Source organism: Panthera tigris, chromosome E1 (assembly GCF_018350195.1).
Source record: "Panthera tigris isolate Pti1 chromosome E1, P.tigris_Pti1_mat1.1, whole genome shotgun sequence".
In the NCBI taxonomy this organism is placed as follows: domain Eukaryota; kingdom Metazoa; phylum Chordata; class Mammalia; order Carnivora; family Felidae; genus Panthera; species Panthera tigris.
In genome coordinates, this window is record NC_056673.1 from 10,063,560 (window position 1) to 10,083,386 (window position 19,827).

General features: G+C 44.6%; 2 long non-coding RNA genes across 2 annotated transcripts; one reads left to right on the forward strand and one right to left on the reverse strand.

Moving 5' to 3' along the window:
• Positions 1-206: 206 nt before the first annotated feature.
• LOC122233520 lies at positions 207-1,104 on the reverse strand. The gene is made up of 2 exons (XR_006211088.1): positions 975-1,104; positions 207-419 (listed from the first exon to the last, which is right to left on the reverse strand). It is a non-coding gene; the product is annotated as an uncharacterized LOC122233520 (long non-coding RNA).
• Positions 1,105-1,209: 105 nt separating this feature from the next.
• On the forward strand, positions 1,210-18,945 carry LOC122233519. Its single transcript, XR_006211087.1, has 5 exons — positions 1,210-1,312; positions 10,218-10,313; positions 14,709-14,827; positions 15,330-15,466; positions 16,734-18,945. It is a non-coding gene; the product is annotated as an uncharacterized LOC122233519 (long non-coding RNA).
• Positions 18,946-19,827: the final 882 nt, after the last annotated feature.

Genomic DNA, 19,827 nt, shown 5'->3' on the forward strand with positions numbered 1-19,827 from the left:
AGTGTCCCCACCCCCCTTGCCACACCCTTATTTTGTGGCATCCCATCCTGTGATCCAGCCCGTCTCGCGATGTCATCTTGAGATCTCATCTTGTGGAGATCTTGCTTTAGTTTTTTCAAGCACAATTTATGGAAATGATAGGCTCTGAGTTTCTCGCGTTCAAAAACGTTTGTTGCCTTTATCCTGAAAAGGTTTGGCTGCATACGAAATTCTTGGGCGGTACTTTATTTCTTGAGAAATGCATACATATTGCTTCATTGTCTTCTCTGCCACAATGATACCTGAAACCAGCCTGATTTTCTTTTTTTTCTTACAAGCGATGTAAATGCCTTGCTGCCCCAAGAATTACTGCTTTGTTTATGAAACCCATGAACTTCACTGTTACACATTTTGGAATTATCATTGCGGATGGATAGTTCCTGGGAAAAAAAATGGATTGGGTGTGTGGATTCAGCTCATCTTTTTAATTTGGTCATTTTTCTTAGATCTTTTTTTTTTTTTCTTTTTTAAGTAATCTCTACACTCAACATGAGGCTGGAACTCATCACCCCAAGATAAAGAGTCGTATGCTTTACCGACTGAGCCATCCAGGGACCCCCAAAACGAATACTAAGAATGAGTCATGTTTTTGTCGTAGGATCACTTAATGACTAGTTCATTCCACAAATTGTTTAGCATACGTTCATTAAGCAACTCTAGGCCAGGTACTGTTCTAGGCCCAGGGACTAGAGGTTTTTGGTTTTGTTTTGTTTTGTTTTGTTTTAAATAAGCTCTACGCCCAACATGGTGCTAGAACTCACCACCCCAAGATCAAGAGTCACATATTCTACCAAATGAGCCAATCAGGCACCCCATTTCTCTTAAATCTTTAAATATTTCTTCTAATACATTATTTTCATCTAATTCTAGGGTAAATAAGCACCCTATTCCCATTGTTCGTAGGAAGGGTTTTATATATTCGGGTCTACTGTCACCTTGGTGGTAAACTTGGCCAGCTCCTCCTGAGAGATCTAGTTTTCTCCCGTTTGATTTCAGGAGCTTCTGTCAGCCCTCTCTTGTTTCTGTTCATTTGTCTGAGAGAGAGAGAAAGAGAGAGCAGGGAAGGGGCAGAAGGAAAGGGAGAGAGAGAATCTTAAGCAGGTTCCATGTTCCAGGGCGGAGCCCGACAGGGGGCTCCATCTCACGACGATGAGAATGTGACCTGAGCCAAAATCAAGAGCTGGACACCTAACCAACCGAGCCCCCCAGGCGCCCCAGCCCTCCCCTGTTTTATGGTTGGGGATTTCACTGCCTCCAAGCTTCGTGAAAGATGGTATTTATGTTTATGTCTCATACTCTTCCTTACTCAGGTAATTTCTGAAAGAGGTGTGGAAAATTTCAACTGTATTTCACCACGTCCAAAACAGATCCATTTTCAATCCTTTCTCCAGACTGTTCTATTATGTTTTTAATTTTTTTTAATGCTTATTTATATTTGAAGGAGAGAGAGGCAGAGCATGGGCAGGGGAAGAGCAGAGAGAGAGGGAGACACAGAATCCGAAGCAGGCTCCGGGCTCTGAGCTGTCAGCACAGAGCCCGACGCGGGGCTGGAACCCACAAACTGTAAGATCATGACCTGAGCCAAAGTCAGACACTTAACAAACTGAGCCATCCAGGCGCCCAGGAAATTTTAATTTCCCCTCTGTTAGGATGATCACTGGTCACCCAAACCAGAATACTGGAAGCAAAAGACAGTGACATAAATATAATGCCATCAATATGACTCATATTAATCCCTGAGGATTAACTCTAGGAAAGCAGGAGGTACCGTCACCCTACCTCAAGGGTGCTTACCTTTTGATTATTGAGTTTGAGTTTCTATTGCAGTCTTATTTTCAACTGGAGAACCTTGTTTCCTCCCTTACCCCACCGTCCAGCCGTGTTAGAGTCCACTCACCCTCTGGAAAACACCACCCACCCATCCTCAGTCTAGACAGGAATTAGATGGGGTGGTTCAGGGTCCCTGTCCTTGGGCATATTGAAGATATTGCAGATTCTGTCACTAAACCAGAGGCTCACTTAGATGGGTGCCTGTGTCCTCTCGTCTCCCTGCACAGGCCCCTGCATATAAACTGTAATCCTAGGCAGGGACGGACAGCAGCTTTTCTTATCATTCTTTCAGGAACCAGGAATCCCACCCTCTACAGCCCCGTCTCTTGTGAGGAAGTTTTAGATCCTGTTACCCACAGAATTGAACTCCCAGCCTTCTCTGCCTTGTTCCAGATTCAGGGTCCAGCAGTCCAATGGCTTCAGGCCAGCACCCCACTTTGGATTTCTTCCCTATTTCTAGTCCACGGAGATATGCTCAATGTCTTTGAGTCTGATTTTATGTTTAATTTTTGTTCTTTTTTCTATCTATTTCTTTGCTATATTTAAGGGATGAACTTACAGTGCTATATTAAATAGAAATATCTGTATGATTTCTACTTTGGGAAATGTTCCATTCGTAAATGTTAGGCCACAAAGAAAAACCTTGAAAAATTCCAAAAATCAACACTCACACTGACCCAATGCAATAAAATTATAAATTAACCACAATGTGACGTTATAAATCACTCAAGTCAGGGAAGAAAGAGGAAATAAACGCCAAAATTATAAACTCCCTTGAAATAAATTTCAACACAAGAGTTATTGAACAACGTTGGTTCACAGCATTTATCGCTCTCTGACATACTTTATGTTTTACATTTCAAAAAAAATTGTCTGTCTTCCTCCAGCTAGAATGTATGCTCCCTGCAGGAAGACACTTTGTTTCTGTTTCGTTCATTGCTGTTCTGTTCATTCTGTTCATCCCCAATGGTGGAAACACTCTGTTTACATAGCAAGCACTCAATAAATATTCGCGAAATGAATGAAGTGTTGAACAAAATTAATCTCACGTGTGCAAGACTGGTTCCACATTAGAGAATTTGTTAGTGTTGGCAGACAGCCCCTCCTTTCCTGCCCGTCACTCCCTTGCAGTGTATTCAATAAAGTTCTATCTCCGCAAAGAAAAGAAGAGGAGAGGAGAGGAGAGAAGAGAAGAGAAGAGAAGAGAAAGGAAGAGAAAAGAAAAAAATTTGTTAGTGTTATTCTCTGTAGCAATACATTAAAGTGTTACAGCAAACACTCGGCCCCCAGGAAGTGACAATCGACAAGCACTTGGGGAATCAGAAAAGTTTATTTCTCAGTGGTGCGGGCCCAGCGGAGTCACCTGCAAAGGCTAAGCATCCGGCTCAGGTTCTCCCGATCTTTTATACATATGTGCTTCCAGGTTGGGCAAGACTAGGACAGTCAAGCTTCTGGTTCCCAGCAGCTGGCCGATGCAAGCAAGGTTGCAAAAGCCAAAAGCATGCAAAGGGAGTATCTGACCTCAAACATCTGGTTGGCCCTTTTTATTTGCATTTATCAGCTTTCCTCCTCAAAGGGAGGAAAACTCTGGGTCCATAAACTATTTGGTAAAATTCAAGCGTGATTTCTATTTTCAAAAATGCTTAGTAAGCTGGGAATACAAGGAAGATTCCTAAACCAGATAGGAGATCTTGCTACCAGAAGCTTTCAGTAAACACAACACCCCATGGTGAAATATTAGAAATATTCCCATCAAAAATCAAGACAATCCATGGATACTTGGGTTTCTTCCATGTCTTGGCTATTGTAAATAATGGTGCTGTAAACACAGAGGTGCATGTATCCCTTTGAATTAGTATTCTTGTATTCATTGGATAAATACCTAGTAATGCAATTGCTGAATGGATGGTAGGGTGGTTCTATTTCTAACTTTTTGAGGAATCTCCATACTGTTTTCCACAGTGGCTGCACCAGTTTGCATTCCCACCAACAGTGCAAGAGCGTTCCTTTTTCTTCACATCCTTGCCAACACTTGCTTCTTGTGTTGTTGATTTTAACCATTCTGACAGGTGTGAGGTGATAACTCATTGTAGTTTTCATTTGCATTTCCCTGACAGTAAGTGATGATGAACATATTTTCATGTGTCTGTTGGCCATCTGGATGTCTTCTTTGGAGAAATGTCCATTCTTGCCTTCTGCTCATTTTTCAACTGGGTTATTTGTTGTTTGGGTGTTGAGTTTTGTCAGTTCTTTATATATTTTGGATACTAACCCTTTATCAAATATGTCATTTGCAAATATCTTCTCCCATTCCGTAGGTTGCCTTTTAATTTTGTTGATGGTTTCCTTCACTGTGCAGAAGCCCAAGATATGGAAGCAGCCCAAATGTCCATCCACAGATGAATGGATAAAGAAAATGTGGTATATATATATATATATATATATATATATACAATGGAAATTATCCACCTTCCAAAAAAGAATGAAATCTTGCCATTTGCAATGAAATGGATGGAAGGAGCTAGAGAATACAATCCTAAGCCAGTCAGTCAGACAAAAATAAATACCATATAATTTCACTCATCTGTGGAACTTAAGAAAAAACCAAATTAACAAAGGGCTCAAACTCACAAACTGTGAGATCATGACCTGAGCCAAAATTGGCCATTTAGCTGACTGAGCCACCCAGGCACCCTGACTCTTTTGTTTTTAATTTAGTGATTTATCACTTATATATAACACCCGGTGCCCATCATAACAAATGTTCTCCTTAATGCCCATCACCCATTTAGCCCATCCCCCACCCACCTCCTTCCACCGACCCTCAGTCTGTTCTCTATTGTTAAGAGTCTCTTATGGTTTGCTTCCCTCTCTCTCTCTCATTTTTTTTCCTTCTCCTATGTGCATCTGTTTTCTCCCTTAAATTCCACATATGAGTGAAATCATAGGGTATTTGCCTTTCTCTGACTGACTTACTTCACCTAGCATCATACACTCTAATTCTATCCACATCATTGCAAATGGCAAGATTTCATTCTTTTTGATGGCTGAGTAATATTCCGTTGTGTGTGTGTATTTGTGTGTGTGTGAGTGTAGACAATTTACAGACTTATTTATAGAGAACAGACTCTTCTTTACAGACTTTTAATTGTAGAGAACAAACTGTTGGTTACTAGAGGGGAGGGGAGCGGGGGGGGGTAGGTGAAATAGGTGATGGGGATTAGGGAGTTCTAGATATATGATAGATAGATCTCTCTCTCTCTCTCTCTCTCTCTCTATATATATATATATATATATGATATATATAACATATATGCTTGTCTGCATTAAAAAAAAGTCAAGGGACGCCTGGGTGCCTCACTCAGTTAAGCGACTCTTGGTTTCGGTTCAGGTCATGATCTCAAGGTTTGTGAGTTTGAGCCCCACGTTGGGCTCTGTACTGGCAGTGTGGAGCCTGCTTGGGACTCTCTTTCTTTCTGCCCCTCCTCTGCTTGTGCTCTTTCTCTCTGTCTCTCTCTCTCTCTCTCTCTCTGTCAAAAATAACCATTAAAACAAAGTCAAGACAAGAATGTCTGCAGACTTTACAACTATCCCAAGAAGTCAAGAAGAAGTAAATGGTAATAAAAATATGGTGGTGGGGCAGAGGCTGGAGAAGACCCCTGAGATGCTCTAGTGCAGCCCACCTAGCAGGCTGGGGGACACTGGTGGTCCATGTGCGGTGTGGTAGACGTAGGCACTGCCTTTCCCACAGGGAAGCTGCATCATGGAGATCCTCCTCCTCTTCACCCTTTGGCAGTCGGGGCCCTGGCACATGACTTGGACTCTGTCAAAGGATCTATCCACCCACAAGTCTAGAACACATGATGCAGAGTAAGGGAACAGTCCAAAGTTTGAAGGCTTCCTCATGAGTCTGTAATCTACACCCATGTTGTCCCCCAAATTCCTTTTCCGCTTCAGACAGCCAGAGTGGATTTCTGTTGCTTGCAGTCAAGAACCTTAGCTGGTACACTGGGGTTTCCACATATATGGCCTTTTTCCAACTCAGGTGGTACCTAATATTGTGCATTTCTTATGGTAATCCACTCGTGCATTTGTTCAAACAGCTCTGTTCCAGGGACTGAGAATACAGCAATGTTAGAAGTATCATCAGTGTTAAGAGCCCAAATGTCCATCGATGGATGAATGGATAATGAAGATGTGGTATATATATACGATGGAGTATTACTTGGCCATCAAAAAGAACGAAATCTTGCCATTTGCAACTACGTGGATGGAACCGGAGGGTATTATGCTAAGCGAAATTAGTCAGAGAAAGACAAATACCATATGACTTTACTCATATGAGGAATTTAAGATACAAAACAGGTGAACATAAGGGAAGGGAAGGGAAGCAAAAATAATATAAAAACAGGGAGGGAGACAAAACATAAGAGACTCCTAACTACAGAGAACAAACTGAGGGTTACTGGAGGGGTTGATACATAGGGGATAAATCACCGGAATCTACTCCTGAAATCATTGCACAATATGCTAACTAACTTGGATGTAAACTAATCAATCAATCAATCAATCAACCAATAGATTAATTAATTAATTAAAAATTTTTTTCAAAGTATCATCAGTGTTCTTCTAGCTTTTTGTGGGGAAAATCCATATTTCTGATTTTCCAATCTGTACTACCTGAACCCTTACTGAAATCAATCTAGTATTCAAAATATGGAACCAACACTCACAGCAGTAAGCACCTTAGCATGTTAGCTCATGCTGAGGTGAACCAGTTGAATAGTGGGAAGAAGCTCTGGGTTTGGGTTCCATCCTTGGTGCTAGAAAATTCAGAGACCGGAGGGAATGTTTATATTGAGGGTTTTGCTGCCATCTAGAGGACGTGTCTAGTACTGAACTGTGTGCACCGAAATTCAGAGCCCCAACCTGGAGGCTGCTTTTTTTTTTTTTTTTTTTTTACATTTATTTATTTTTGAGAGACGGAATGAGACAGAGCATGACCAGAGGAGGGGCAGAGAGAGGAGACACAGAATCTGAAGCAGGCTCCAGGCTCTGAGCTGTCGGCATAAAACCTCTGTTTTATAAGGGAATTAACTAAAACCTCAGAACTCAAATTCAATTCAGTTTCAAATACAAATACAATTTAAATACAGACTCAAAATTCATCTATTTACAAACTATCCCTGAACTATTTGTTTACTTTCCAGTGAGATTTTGACCCACAGCGAAACACACATAATGTGAGAAAATAGAGTGGAATTCAGAGCGTGCATCAGCTAGGTCAAGTCAAATCTTCCTTGATCTCTACCACAATTCTAAAGGATCCTTCTTGGTCCTTTAAGCGTCCGACTTCAGCTCAGGTCATGATCTCGCAGGTCATGGATTCAAGCCCTGTGTCGGGCTCTGTGCTGACGGCTCGGAGCCTGTGGCCTGCTTGGGATTCTGTGTCTCCCTCTCTCTCTGCCCCTCCCTCCTCTCTCTCGCTCTCTCTCTCTCTCAAAAGTAAATAAAAATTAAAAAAAAAATTAACATGTACCTTTGAAGTTTCCTTGGAAGTTAGGCATAGCCACGTGACTTGCGTAAGGTGAGCAGCTCTGAGACCTGGCACATTCTTCAACATGGCCCCCTTTGCACTGATGTCAGAACAGTGGAATAATGCCCGGTGATGAAGTCAATGCCAACTCATGTCCCTGAGTACCACAATAAGCAGAGGCCCCCTGTGGACCTGTGTGGGACATGTAAGATGAGTGAAGAATAAGCTTTGTTGTTTCGGCCCCTGGTTATTAGAGTTGTGTGTTACTGCAGCATAACCTGGCCTACACTGACTGATACAGCAGACCTGGAGAAAGGACAGAATGGGCTCTTAAGGGTAACAAAGGCCCGTTGCTTCTCGGCCTTTTAGCTAAGATCAAGTGAAGAGTGACAAAGGCCTTGAATAGACATTTCTCCAAAGATACACAAATGGGCATTTAGCACACGAAAAGGTGCTCAGGGCACCTGGCTCGCTCAGCTCAGTTGGCAGGGCATGTGACTTTTGATCTTGGGTTGTAAGTTTGAGTCCCACATTGGGTGTAGAGATTACTTTAAAAAATAGTCTTAAAAAAAAAAAGATGTTCAGGGGCGCTGGGGTGGCTCAGTCCATTAAGCGTCTGACTTCGGCTCAGGTCATGATCTCACCATTCCAGAGTTCAAGCCCCATGTCGGGCTCTGGGCTGACCCCTCAGAGCCTGGAGCCTGCTTCAGATTCTGTGTCTCCTTCTCTGTCTCTGCCCCTCCCCCACTCATGCTCTGTATCTCTCTCTCTCAAAAATAAACATTAAAACAATTAAAAATAAATAAATAAATAAGATGTTCAACATCGCTAGCTATGAGAAAAAGGCAAATGAAAGCCACAATGAGAAACCACTTCTCACAGCCATTAAGATGGCTATTGTTTTTTTTTTTTTTTTGAAATAAAACCAAAATCAGAAACGAACAAATGTTGATGAGAAACTGGAACCTTTGTGCATGGCTGGTGGGAATGTAAATTGGTGCAGGCATCGTGGAAAATAGTTTGGCATTTCCTTAAAAAAATGGACAGAATTACCACATGATTCAGCAACTCCACTCCTAAGTACATATCCCCAAAATATCAAAAGTAAGGACCTAACCGATGTTATCTATCAATGCCCATAGCAGTATTATTCCCAGTAGCCAAAAAGTCGAAACAACCCAAGGATGAACAAAAAGTGATGTCTACGTACAATGGAATATTACTCGGCCTTTAAAAAAGAATACATGGGGCGCCTGGGTGGCGCAGTCGGTTAAGCGTCCGACTTCAGCCAGGTCACGATCTCGCGGTCCGTGAGTTCGAGCCCCGCGTCGGGCTCTGGGCTGATGGCTCGGAGCCTGGAGCCTGTTTCCGATTCTGTGTCTCCCTCTCTCTCTGCCCCTCCCCCGTTCATGCTCTGTCTCTCTCTGTCCCAAAAAAAAAAAAAAGTTGAAAAAAAAAAAAAGAATACAATTCTGACATGCCACAATAGGAATGAATCACCAAGTGAAATAAGCCAGTCACGAAAGGACAAACATTGTGCAATTCCATTGTTATGAGATACCTACGACAGTCAAATTCAGAAAGACAGAAAGTGGAGTAGCCAAGGGGGAGAGGGAGGAGGAACGGGGAGTCAGTGTTTAACGGGTACGGAGTTTCAGTTTGGGAAGATGAAAACGTTCTGGAGATGGATGGTGATAATGGTTGCATAACAGCATGAACGTGCTAAATGCCGCTGGATTATACACTGAAAAATGGTTAAAATAGTAAATTTTATGTTATGTACATTTTGCCACACACAGACACATACACACACACACACACATACACAAAGTAACAGCCTCAGTCCACATACTGTGGTATTTCCACAGATAGAAGGAAGCTTTGGAGGGGTGATGAAGGTGGCTGGAGCCCGCTCCCAGACTTGAGATCAAAGGAAACCCAAGGGATTGAAGGACGCTCAGAAGTCAGTTAACTTGGGCTTCTCATGTTGCAGAATCAAGTGTGAGATGCGGTGAGAGGAGAGGACTTTGCTCAGTCCTGTGGTTTCCAGGCCACCAGAAATACAAGTATATCTGTACTTCCTGACTTCTGAATATGGACTATAAGCCGTAAAAGAAGTGTGAAGTCTTCCTATTTAAACCTTTGCTTCCAAATCTCCCCATACGCTTGATTGTTAGCTGGCGACGAAACTGGGGAACGAGCAGGAAGAACGTGCAAACAGAAAACCTGACAAGAGGCCCCAGGTCTAAGTGGATGACTTTTTATATGGAGGAACATTCACGTGTGTGACTTTAGATGCGTATATACCTTAAAGCCATGACAGTAATAAAAACATTTCTAGGGGTGCCTGGGTGGCTCAGTTGGTTGGTCGTCTGACTTCAGCTCTGGTCATGATCTCAGGTCATGATCTCAAGCCCCTCGTAAGGCTCTGTGCTGACAGCTTGGAGCCTGGAACTTGCTTCGGATTCTGTGTCTTGCTCTCTCTCTGCCCTTCCCCCGCACGCACTCTCTCTCTCTCTCTCTCTCTCTCTCTGTCTCTTTCTCTCAAAAATAAATGAAGAAAACATTGGGGGAAAAAAACCATTTCTAGGTCGGTGCACCTGGGTGGCTCAGTCAGTTGAGCATCCAACTTTGGCTCGGGTCATGATCTCATAGTTTGTGAGTTTGAGCCCCTCATCAGGCTCTCTGCTGTCAGTGCAGGGCCCGCTTTGAATCCTATGTCCCTCCCACCCCCGCCTTCTCTGCCCTTCCCCCACTTGTGCTCTCTCTCTCTCAAAAATAAACATTAAAAATTTTTTTTCTATGTCTACAGGTGGAATTAAATGAATGATATCAAGAGCACGCTCTAAAGTTGCACAAACAAGTTGTGTCTTTCCACAGTGACAGCTTTATGCAGTCCTAAAGCAAGGTAATGTAATTGTCAAGCAGGTTCAGGATTCCAAACTCAGGGACATCGCACCACGTAATTAACTCAGCTTCTTATACAGCACGAAAAGCAGAACCTAAGACAAGTCACGCGACAAACAAGATAACGGAGGGGCTAACAGACCAAACTTGAAGTCAGTCTGTGGGCGCACAATGGAGATAAGCCTCTGGCCGGTCTGGGTCACCTCCCGGCTCTTACCACCCATCACGCTCCAGCAAGGAAGGATCTCGGTTCTGTTCGGAGATCCTTGGGCAGCCGCTGCTTTTTTTTTTTAAGTGGTAAGACATAGAGGGGTCATGTCTGAAGCGTCTGACAGTTTGCTGCAAAAATCCTCCCTTTTTAAAGGGATTTAATCAGGCTTGGGCCCCTGCAGACCTCAGGGGTATCAGCTGATACTGGTTTCTGCAACCCTGTAGCTGTACTGCCCTTAACTGCTTGTCTCACTGCTTGATACAGGCCTCTGCTTGACACGAGTGACTCCCTTGTTCTCTACATTTGGAATCAGACAGATGCATTTTATTTTAATTTAAAAAAAATTCACGGGGACGCTTGGTTGGGTCTGTTGGCTAAGCGTCTGGACTTCAGCTCAGGCCATGATCTCGCAGTTTGTGAGTTCAAGCCCCGCATCAGGCTCTGTGCTGACAGGTTGGAGCCTGGAGACTGCTTAGATTCTGTGTCTTTCTTCCTCCCCTGCTTGCACTCACTCTCTCTCTCTTTCAAAAATAAATAAATATTTTTTTGGGGCGCCTGGGTGGCTCAGTCGGTTGAGCATCCGACTTTGGCTCAGGTCATGATCTCGCGGTCTGTGGGTTCGAGCCCCGCGTCGGGCTCTGTGCTGACAGCTCGGAGCCTGGAGCCTGTTTCGGATTCGTCTCCCTCTCTCTCCGTCCCAACCCACTCGCATTCTGTCTCTGTCTCTCTCAAAGATAAATAAAAAAAAATAAATAAAAATAAATAAATAAATAAATAAATATTTTTTTCTAAATGTTTAAATATTTTTTCAGATGTATTTTAAATCTGAGCTCTGCCACTGAAGCAGAAACTGTTAGTCGCCCCTAATATCCATCCTTCCTTCTGATATAGAACTAGACCCTCCTATTCTATTAAGTGTTTTGTTGGGAGAGAGATGGCGCTAGTGAGAGAGAAAGAGAGCTCTAGAGAATCCCACAAGGGACGGAGAGAGAGAAGCAGGGCTCATCCAGGGCTCGTGTTTTACCCGAAGCGGCGCTCATGCTCACCCCACGCAAGACTCTTGCATGTGAAGCTTGAGCTCGCGAGCCGTGTGATCATGACCTGAGCTGAAGTCAGATGTTTAACAACTGAGCCACCCGGGCATCCTAAATTTATTTTTTCCAAAGGAACAAGACTCTGGGTCCAACACACACCGTTCAACACATAGCCCTGCTTTGCTGTGAGCCCATCAAAACACGGCTTCATCTAAATGTCACCACCGCCCCACCCTTCACTGGAATCCCAGGAAAATTCTATCCTACCCTTTGCTGAATCATCCCTGCGGGTGCTGAGGCCCTTCTCACGCTGTGTCCTGCTACCTCTGGGAGCAAGTGTTGGCAACCATAGGTGCTGTAACAGCAATGGTAGAGGGACAAGGGAGACACCGTGGCAGAAACATAGGCCTCTGAGCGGAGGCTGGCAAACTTTTACCGTAAAGGGCCCGAGAGCAAACATTTTAGGCTTTGAGGGCCAGATGGACTCTTCTGTGACTCTGCTCAACTTCGCTCTGTGCTGCGAAAACCGCCATGGAGAATATGGAAATAATGAGCGTGGCTGTGTTCCAATAAAACTTTATTTACAAAAATAGGCAAAGAATGGACTGGATCTGCCCCAGGATTCCTGGTTAGCCAACTCCTGCTTTGCAGTCACCCAGATCTGAGTTAGAATTCTGAGTCTGTGACTGATTATCGATAGAAGCCCGGCAAGGCTTTCCTGAGCCCCAACGGTTCCATCTGTAAAATCAGAATAACGATACCTGCCCCCCCCACCAAAGGTGTTTAAAAAGGCTCTGAGATAACGCATAAAGGGTGCTTTGCCCATAATAGGTAACAATAATAAGTAGATGTACTGCCACAAGTATGACAGTTTAGAACCAGTTAAGTCTGCAAGGGCTGGATTAGTCAGGGAGGACTTCCTGTAGGAAGTGGATCTGGAGCTGAGGCCTGAAGAAAAGGCAGGAGATGGAGAGAAGAGCCAGAAGGGCACTCGACACTCAAGGATTATTATTAGTGCAAATGGTGGCCTGGTCACACTTACTCCCCTCTCCCTCAGACCCGATGAACACAGAGTCTTCAGGTCTCTGTCTCCTCTGTTACAGAGCACTTCTCAAGGCCAGCAACAGAGTCTAATCTTCCATGCATCTGCCCCAGGGCCTAGAACAGGGGCGAGACCGTCGATATAAATAACCAAAGCTAAGAAACAATTGCAGCAATAATGGCAATAGCAGTTACTATCTATTGAATGATTTCTGCAGGCCTAACTCTGTTCTAGATGCTTCAAATATATTATTTTTAAGTGTACAAACTGAGGGCTGCTGGAGGGGGGTAGGGTAGGGGTATTGGTAGGGGGATGGGCTAAATGGGCGATGGGATTGAGGAGGGCGCTTGTTGGGATGAACACTGGGTGTTCTATGTAGGTGACGGATCACTAGATTCTACTCCTGAAATCATTATTACATGGTGTTAACTAACTTGGATTTAAATAAAATTTAAAAATTGAAAAAAAAACATAGAGGTACAACTGCCCTCTGAGACAGGTGATATGGTCATTTTACAGATGCCACCCATCAAGGGTAAATAATTTACCCGAGGACAAATACTGGGTTGGGATAGGTCTCCAGAGCACTAATGTTCTCAAACCTACATTCTTTCTGGACCTCGAGATCATGACCCGAACCGAAGTCAGACCGCTTAACCGACTGAGCCACTCAGGCGCCCCCAAACTTACATTCTTTCTGGTATGAGGTGCCATCTTTTAAGAACAGACATGTCATGGACACTTAGAAGATGTTTAAGGAGTGGTGACCACCATAATCTGGATTCTGTCTCCCCTGCCCATCCAAAGGTTGTCACTATAAAGAGATGGGCTCACCTCGCTCTGCCATGGACAGTGAGGAAAGACCAGACAAGAAATGCCTTTTGATCCCTTTATGCACAGACCCCACCCCCACCCCCCAAACAAGACCTTCCTCTTTCTAGAACATGGGCCTCATTTTCCCTCTTCTTACCTTGCCTTGGGATTATGGGGCAGCTCTGGTCTTTCCAGCTTCCTGGTGGTATAATTAGCTGATGTGGTTCGGCAGTCTGTGCGAAGTAGGATTACACAAGTCTGAGGGGCTATCGTCATATCTGACTATCTGCATAGCTGACCGTTGCCTGACACAGCGAGGGCAAGGTTCAGCTTCTCTGGACATTCAGCTGTTACCAAAAGAAGTCTTACATACGTTTGTACCAAAATACAACTATAGGCTTGGATAGACTTCTGGATAGAAAATTCATCCTTGAGCATCTCAGTTTGACAAACCCCACTTCAGGTGGAGTCTATCCCCGGCCTCGTGGGGTTTTTGTGGCTTTGCTTGACCTGAAAACAAAAGTTCTCAGGGCACTTGGGTGGCTCGTTCGGTTAAGCCTCCCACTCTTGATTTCAGCTCAGGTCATGATCTCATGGTTGTGAGTTCAAGCCTCACATCAGGCTCTGCACTGACAGTGTGGAGCCTGCTTGGGATTCTCCCTCCCTCTCTCTCTGCCCCTCCCCCAATCACGATGTCTCTGTCTCTCTCAAAATAAATAAATAAACTTGAAAAGAAAAGAAAAAAAAAACAAACCCTGGAGGGGTCCTGCATTTCTGCATTCAGACCCACGTATCACACTTGTTTCTAACTTTTTTTTTTAATTTATTTTGAGAGACAGAGTGCAAGTGGGGAAGGAACAGAGAGGGAGAGAGAGAATCCCAAGCAGGCTCTGCACTGCCCAATGTGGGACTTGATCCCGTGAACTATGAGATCATGACCTGAGCCGAAATCAAGAGTTGGATGTTCAACTGACTGAGCCATCCAGGCGCCCCTGTTTCTGACTCTTCTAAGTCAGGACAAAGAGAGGGAGTTTAAGTCAGAAAACCGGGAACTGAAAACCTCTCGGTTACTTCCGTTCTCAAAAAAACACACCCATGTGAAACCTGGTTATCACTTCCAAATCACAGGACCCATTAAATTTGCCAGACCAGATCTCGATGCAGCGTGGTGTAAAGAAAAGGGGGGCTTTGGACGCAGACAGAACCACGTTCCCATCCTCGGCTCTGCCTTTTTATTCACTAAAAGATCTTTGGCAGTTCATTTCATCTCTCTGACGACAAGTTTTTCATTTGCAGAATGAGGCAAATAATAATGCCTAACATCCCAGGCTGTCGTGAGGATTAAACACAACACTACTTGACGAAATGAAAAGTCCCTAGGACAACAGCCGGCATACAGTCTGCACTCAACAAACGTGAGTCTCTTGTCTCTATCTTTTTATGTAGATACCGAGCATGTAGGAATAGATCCTTATAATAACGGTATCTGGGGGGAACGTCATCCAAATTTATTTGATGACTGTGGGTAGACAGGCAATCAAAGGACAGGGGCAAGAGGATTAATTATAAAGGTTCAGGCTCACTTGTCTCCTTTTGAGGGTCAGGGAAACAAAACAATTTTAAGTTAAACATCAGTCTCTACATACTAGTCATCAGAATCACCAAGACTGATATTACATCAGAGCCTATGTGAGACTCTTCCTCACCTGCAAAATGAGAGCTCTTATGGCGATTAAGTCTTTCAAAAGGGATGTCCAGTGGGTGCTCAAAAATGCTAGCTGAAATTATCACCATGGTGGCAATGATTGTTACTATTATTACACCGTGAGAGGCTTCAGCTTTCGGATCCTCAGGCTGTGGGGACTTGTGTGACGCCCTTGCCAAGATCCCTTCTAACTTTGTTTCGTTTCTTTACAGCCGTCACTCCCAGCAGCACATTAAAGATATGGGCAGTCCGAACCTGAGGCCCTACAGATGCCCTAGAATCCCTGCAACTTTGTGACCCTTATAAACACATTCCTTTGGCTTCACTCCTGGACACTCTGAACTTGCAGGTGTGGAGTCGGGGTGGAGCACGTATGTTCGCCCGCTGTTTCCCACTCCTCTCTTGGGTCACTCCAGACCCTCTTGGTCTCGTGTGGCTCTGGTTCTAGCTCTGCATGGGCTCTAGGCAACTTCACACAGGGGTGATCTGACGGTACCTCCCTTCTTGCCCCTACTGTGCCTCTCTCCTCTGCCCCAGGGCTTCCATATTGACAATGCCTGGGGGCTGTATGCACAGCCCTGAGGTGCCAGAGAGTTAAGCCCTGTGGAGTGATGATGGGATCAGTCAATGGGAGATGAGAGCTGGTGGGTGCATTTATACAGGTTCTTGGGCACAACCCTACAGACCCAGCAATGCTTCCCACTTGGTAGCAGCCCACTCAATAACACCATCTCACATTGACTCCCCTCTGTCCCTGATTCACTCCCCTTGTTCTTCACTCCTGCTCCCTGGGCAGGTGCTCCTTGACATAGTCCTGCTGTGAGCCCTCTGCCCTCAGCTCTGCATCCTGGGGAACCTAGGCTAAACCTTACTGGGTGATTGAGATTTGGGAGTTATTCACCAGCATGATGGCAATAAAAACACTATGAGTAGTGGTGAGTGGAGATGCAAATAATCCCATGCAAGCAGAGGGGAACCTCATCCATCACAATTACTCAGGCTTTTGCCTCTCATTGAAATGAAGTTTAGTGATAGGTCTGCCTTCTGGTTGAAAACTGCCAATTCCAGTCACACTGTGAAAAGCCACAGGGCTCCTTTGGCAGCTTCCAAGAAGCAGGTGCAGGACAGACCTCGCTAAAGAGCAGGCCCAGGATCTAACTGTAAAAGTGGCAGAGTTGGGGCACCTGGGTGACTCAGTGGGCTGAGCATCCAACTTTTGATTGATCTTGGCTCAGGTCATGATCTCATGGTTGGTGAGATCAAGCCCCACGTCGGGCTCTGTGCTGACAGCGAGGAACTTGCTTGGGATTCTCTCTCTCCCTCTCTCTCTCTCTCAAAATAAATAAATAATTTTCAGTTAAATAAATAAAATAAAAAAGTAGCAGAGTTGAAAAACAGAATGCATAGGCGCACCTGGGTGGCTCAGTCAGTTAAGCCTCTGACTTTGACTCAGGTCATGATCTCATGGTCTGTGGGTTTGAGCCCTGCATCGGGCTCTGTGCTGGCAGCTCAGAGCCTGGAGCCTGCTTCAGATTCTGTGTCTCCCTTTCTCTCTGCCCCTCCCCACTCATTCTCATTCTCTCTCTCTCTCTCTCAAAATAAATATGAAAACAAAGAAAAAGAGAATGCATCATCTTGATGGCCTCCCAGTTATAGTCTGAGTGTGAAGGATAAGAGTGGAATCTGAGCTGTGAAATGATGATGTTTGAGTAGATTCGCCTGAGAAGCTTGAACCTGGAAACACCTCAAACCTCCTTCTCTCAGAGGAGACTATACCGCAACCTCTGCTGAGGCAGAAGCCCTGTAAGATGCCACATGTCCTACTGAAGATTCACCCCTCCGCTCTTGCCTCTTTCAAAGTAAGTAACCGAAGTCAGCTCTCTGTATCCTAGACAAGAAAAAGTCTCTGCTCTGGGAGAAAATAGTACACGTACCATAGGGCTTGCGGGCCCTGGCCACAACATATGGGAAGAACCCAGGGGGCTTGTGGGAGAGCAGATTTGAAGCTGTTTGATTGGGGGAGAGGTGAAAGATATGCCTGGGCAAAGGGAGTTTCCCCCACTTGGGGGCCCTTCATCCACAAGTCAAGATCCAGAGCTGTGGACACGATACCTAAAGCTAGTCCTAATTGACTGTTGGGATGGAACTTGGCCTAGAGAAATGAAAAGGATATTACCAGAACTTCCTTGACACAGCATCAAGGAAAGGTCAAAAGGATTATAGAAGTATGGACATTGGAACTGATTCACTGTGTAAGACCTAAGAACCCATCAGAGGACACCGCATTTTTTAAGGCCATCAGCATCTCTGAGACACCCAATGGTGACCATCCTCTCTCGGTTAGTGTGGACAGTGAGAGGTCAAGAGGCCAGGTGACTGCATTTAAATATCAAAGGAAAGTGAGTGTAATTATTGTGTTGGAAAGCAGAGCTGAACCAGCCATCAAGGTTCCTTGACCCACAGGGATCTGGAGAAATGGCTAACAGATCATGGTATTACTAGAGGGGAGGAAGATGCAGACAACTGAGCACAGCATGCTTCTTTATATAATTAAAAAGAAATCAAGAACTCATGAGCAGAAGGCTAATGTCAGCTGCCATAATGGAAACCACATTCCTTCTCAAGTTCCCAAGTGAACGTTAGTTCACAGGCCCAGAGCTCAGTGTTTGAAAGGGAAGCCAGGTCCCTTAAGGACGGACTGTGCAATACCACCATAAATCTCTATAGTAAAATTTTCCCCAATCATTCTAGGGAGACTTGAGGTCATATGCCAGGGTAACTATGCGCCACGGTAAAAAGAATACCCAGATCTGAGATAAGACTGATTGGAACCAGGAGACGTCACATGCTCCTGTGCCTACAATGAAGGCTAATCGAGTCCAGGCTCAAATCTAGCTCACCATGGGCCCCGTGAGTCTTCAGACCCGCTCGGTGGTTATTTCCTCAGCCCCAAAGTAGGAATTGTGTTAATGCAGTAGACACTGTTGGTACCTGGCCCACATCCCCTGGGCACTTAACTATTTCTGTGCACTGTAATCAGATAGCTTCCTACTGCAAGCATCGGTGAGTCTTTGGCTGTGGTCTTTTGGCTGGCTTATACAGGGAGCAGGTTGGGCTTTCCAGAGAGAGAATCTCAGGTCAGAGAGGTGGGGATGTCAGACTGCATTAAGTCACGCCAGAGGATCCACTGGCTGACTATATTTCCTAAGAGGTCCCAGAGGTCACCCCCCTCTGTAAAACAAGGATTGAATTCATGAGAAGGCTACTGTTACTGGATTATTGAGGACCTGAATGGTGGCCCAGGTCTTACAGTAGGAGATGTTGTTATAGAATTGGATTCCTTAGTGTCAATGCTCATGACAGGATTCCAGAATAGCAGAGCCCATGTGACAGCCCTAAGTTGTCAGAGACATGATGGATATAATTTCCACACAGGTGGGAAAGGTACCAAGAGTGCATTGACCCACAGGGATATGTGGGAATGGCTAATGATGATTATGTTCTTGGAATGAATAGATGGTCAGTGTTATGGACTGAATGCTTGTGTCCAAAATTTATATGTTGAAATCCTAACTTCCTGATGTTATTACGAGGTAGGGCCTTTGGGGGGTGATTATTAGGTCATCAGAGAGCCCTCATGAGTAGGACGAATGCCCTTATAAAAGAGACCCCAGAGAGCTTTCTTGTGCCATCTGCCTTCTGAGGACGAAGAGAGAAGATGACCGTCTATGAACCAGGCTATCAGCAGACACAGAATCTGCCAGTGCCCTGATTTTGTACTCTCCAGTATCCAGAACTGTGAGAAATAAATGTTTGCTGTTCAAGTCACCCAGTGTGTGGTATTTTTGTTATCGCGGCCTGAAGGGACTAAGACAGGCAGCAAACAAGGGTATTATGAGGCTCATATAATCAAAAGATCAACATTAGATATCAGAAGGCTGATGTCACTACCATGATGGAAAAGTCATGATCTTTCTTCAGTTTCCAAACCTGAGACAGTTCTAAGAGCTGAGTCCAGCAAGAAAAAAGGAGGCTAGGGGCACCTGGGTGGCTCAGTTGGTTGAGTGTCCAACTTCGGCTCAGGTCATGATCTCACGGCTCGTGGGTTCAAGCCCCATGTCGGGCTCTGTGCTGACAGCTCAGAGCCTGGAGCCTGCTTCGGATTCTGGGTCTCCCTCTCGCGCTGTGCCCCTCCCTCACTCATGCTCTGTCTCTCTTTCTCTCAAGAATAAATAAAACATTTTAAAAATTAAAAAAAAAAAAGGAGGCCAAATCTTCTTCAGAAACCCTGAAATGTCACAACAAATATATATAGTAGCTATTCTCTCAATCCTTTCTCCAAATAGGCCTTTAGTCATTTCTGAGGCATAATCAATACAGATTTTCCTAGAATTTGGCAGAATCTTCACATTGGCTCCCTGACCTATTGAGTTAGAGTCATTAAATTTTTTTTTTTTTTTTTTTTTTTTTTTAAGGAGAAAAAAAGGCCAACTGGAAGCTCCTGAAAACTATTCCTAACCTCTGGCCAAGACAATAAATCAAGCCACGTGGCATTCTGGGTAGAATGACAGATTACAGCCTCCCAGAAAGATGAAAGAATGATTGTGGTTCCCATTCTACTTTCCGTCTCATTCATGGGTGTATGGCCCTGCAAAACCCGGATGGATCATAGTGGATGGTGATGGACTAGTGTAAATTTAACCAAGATGT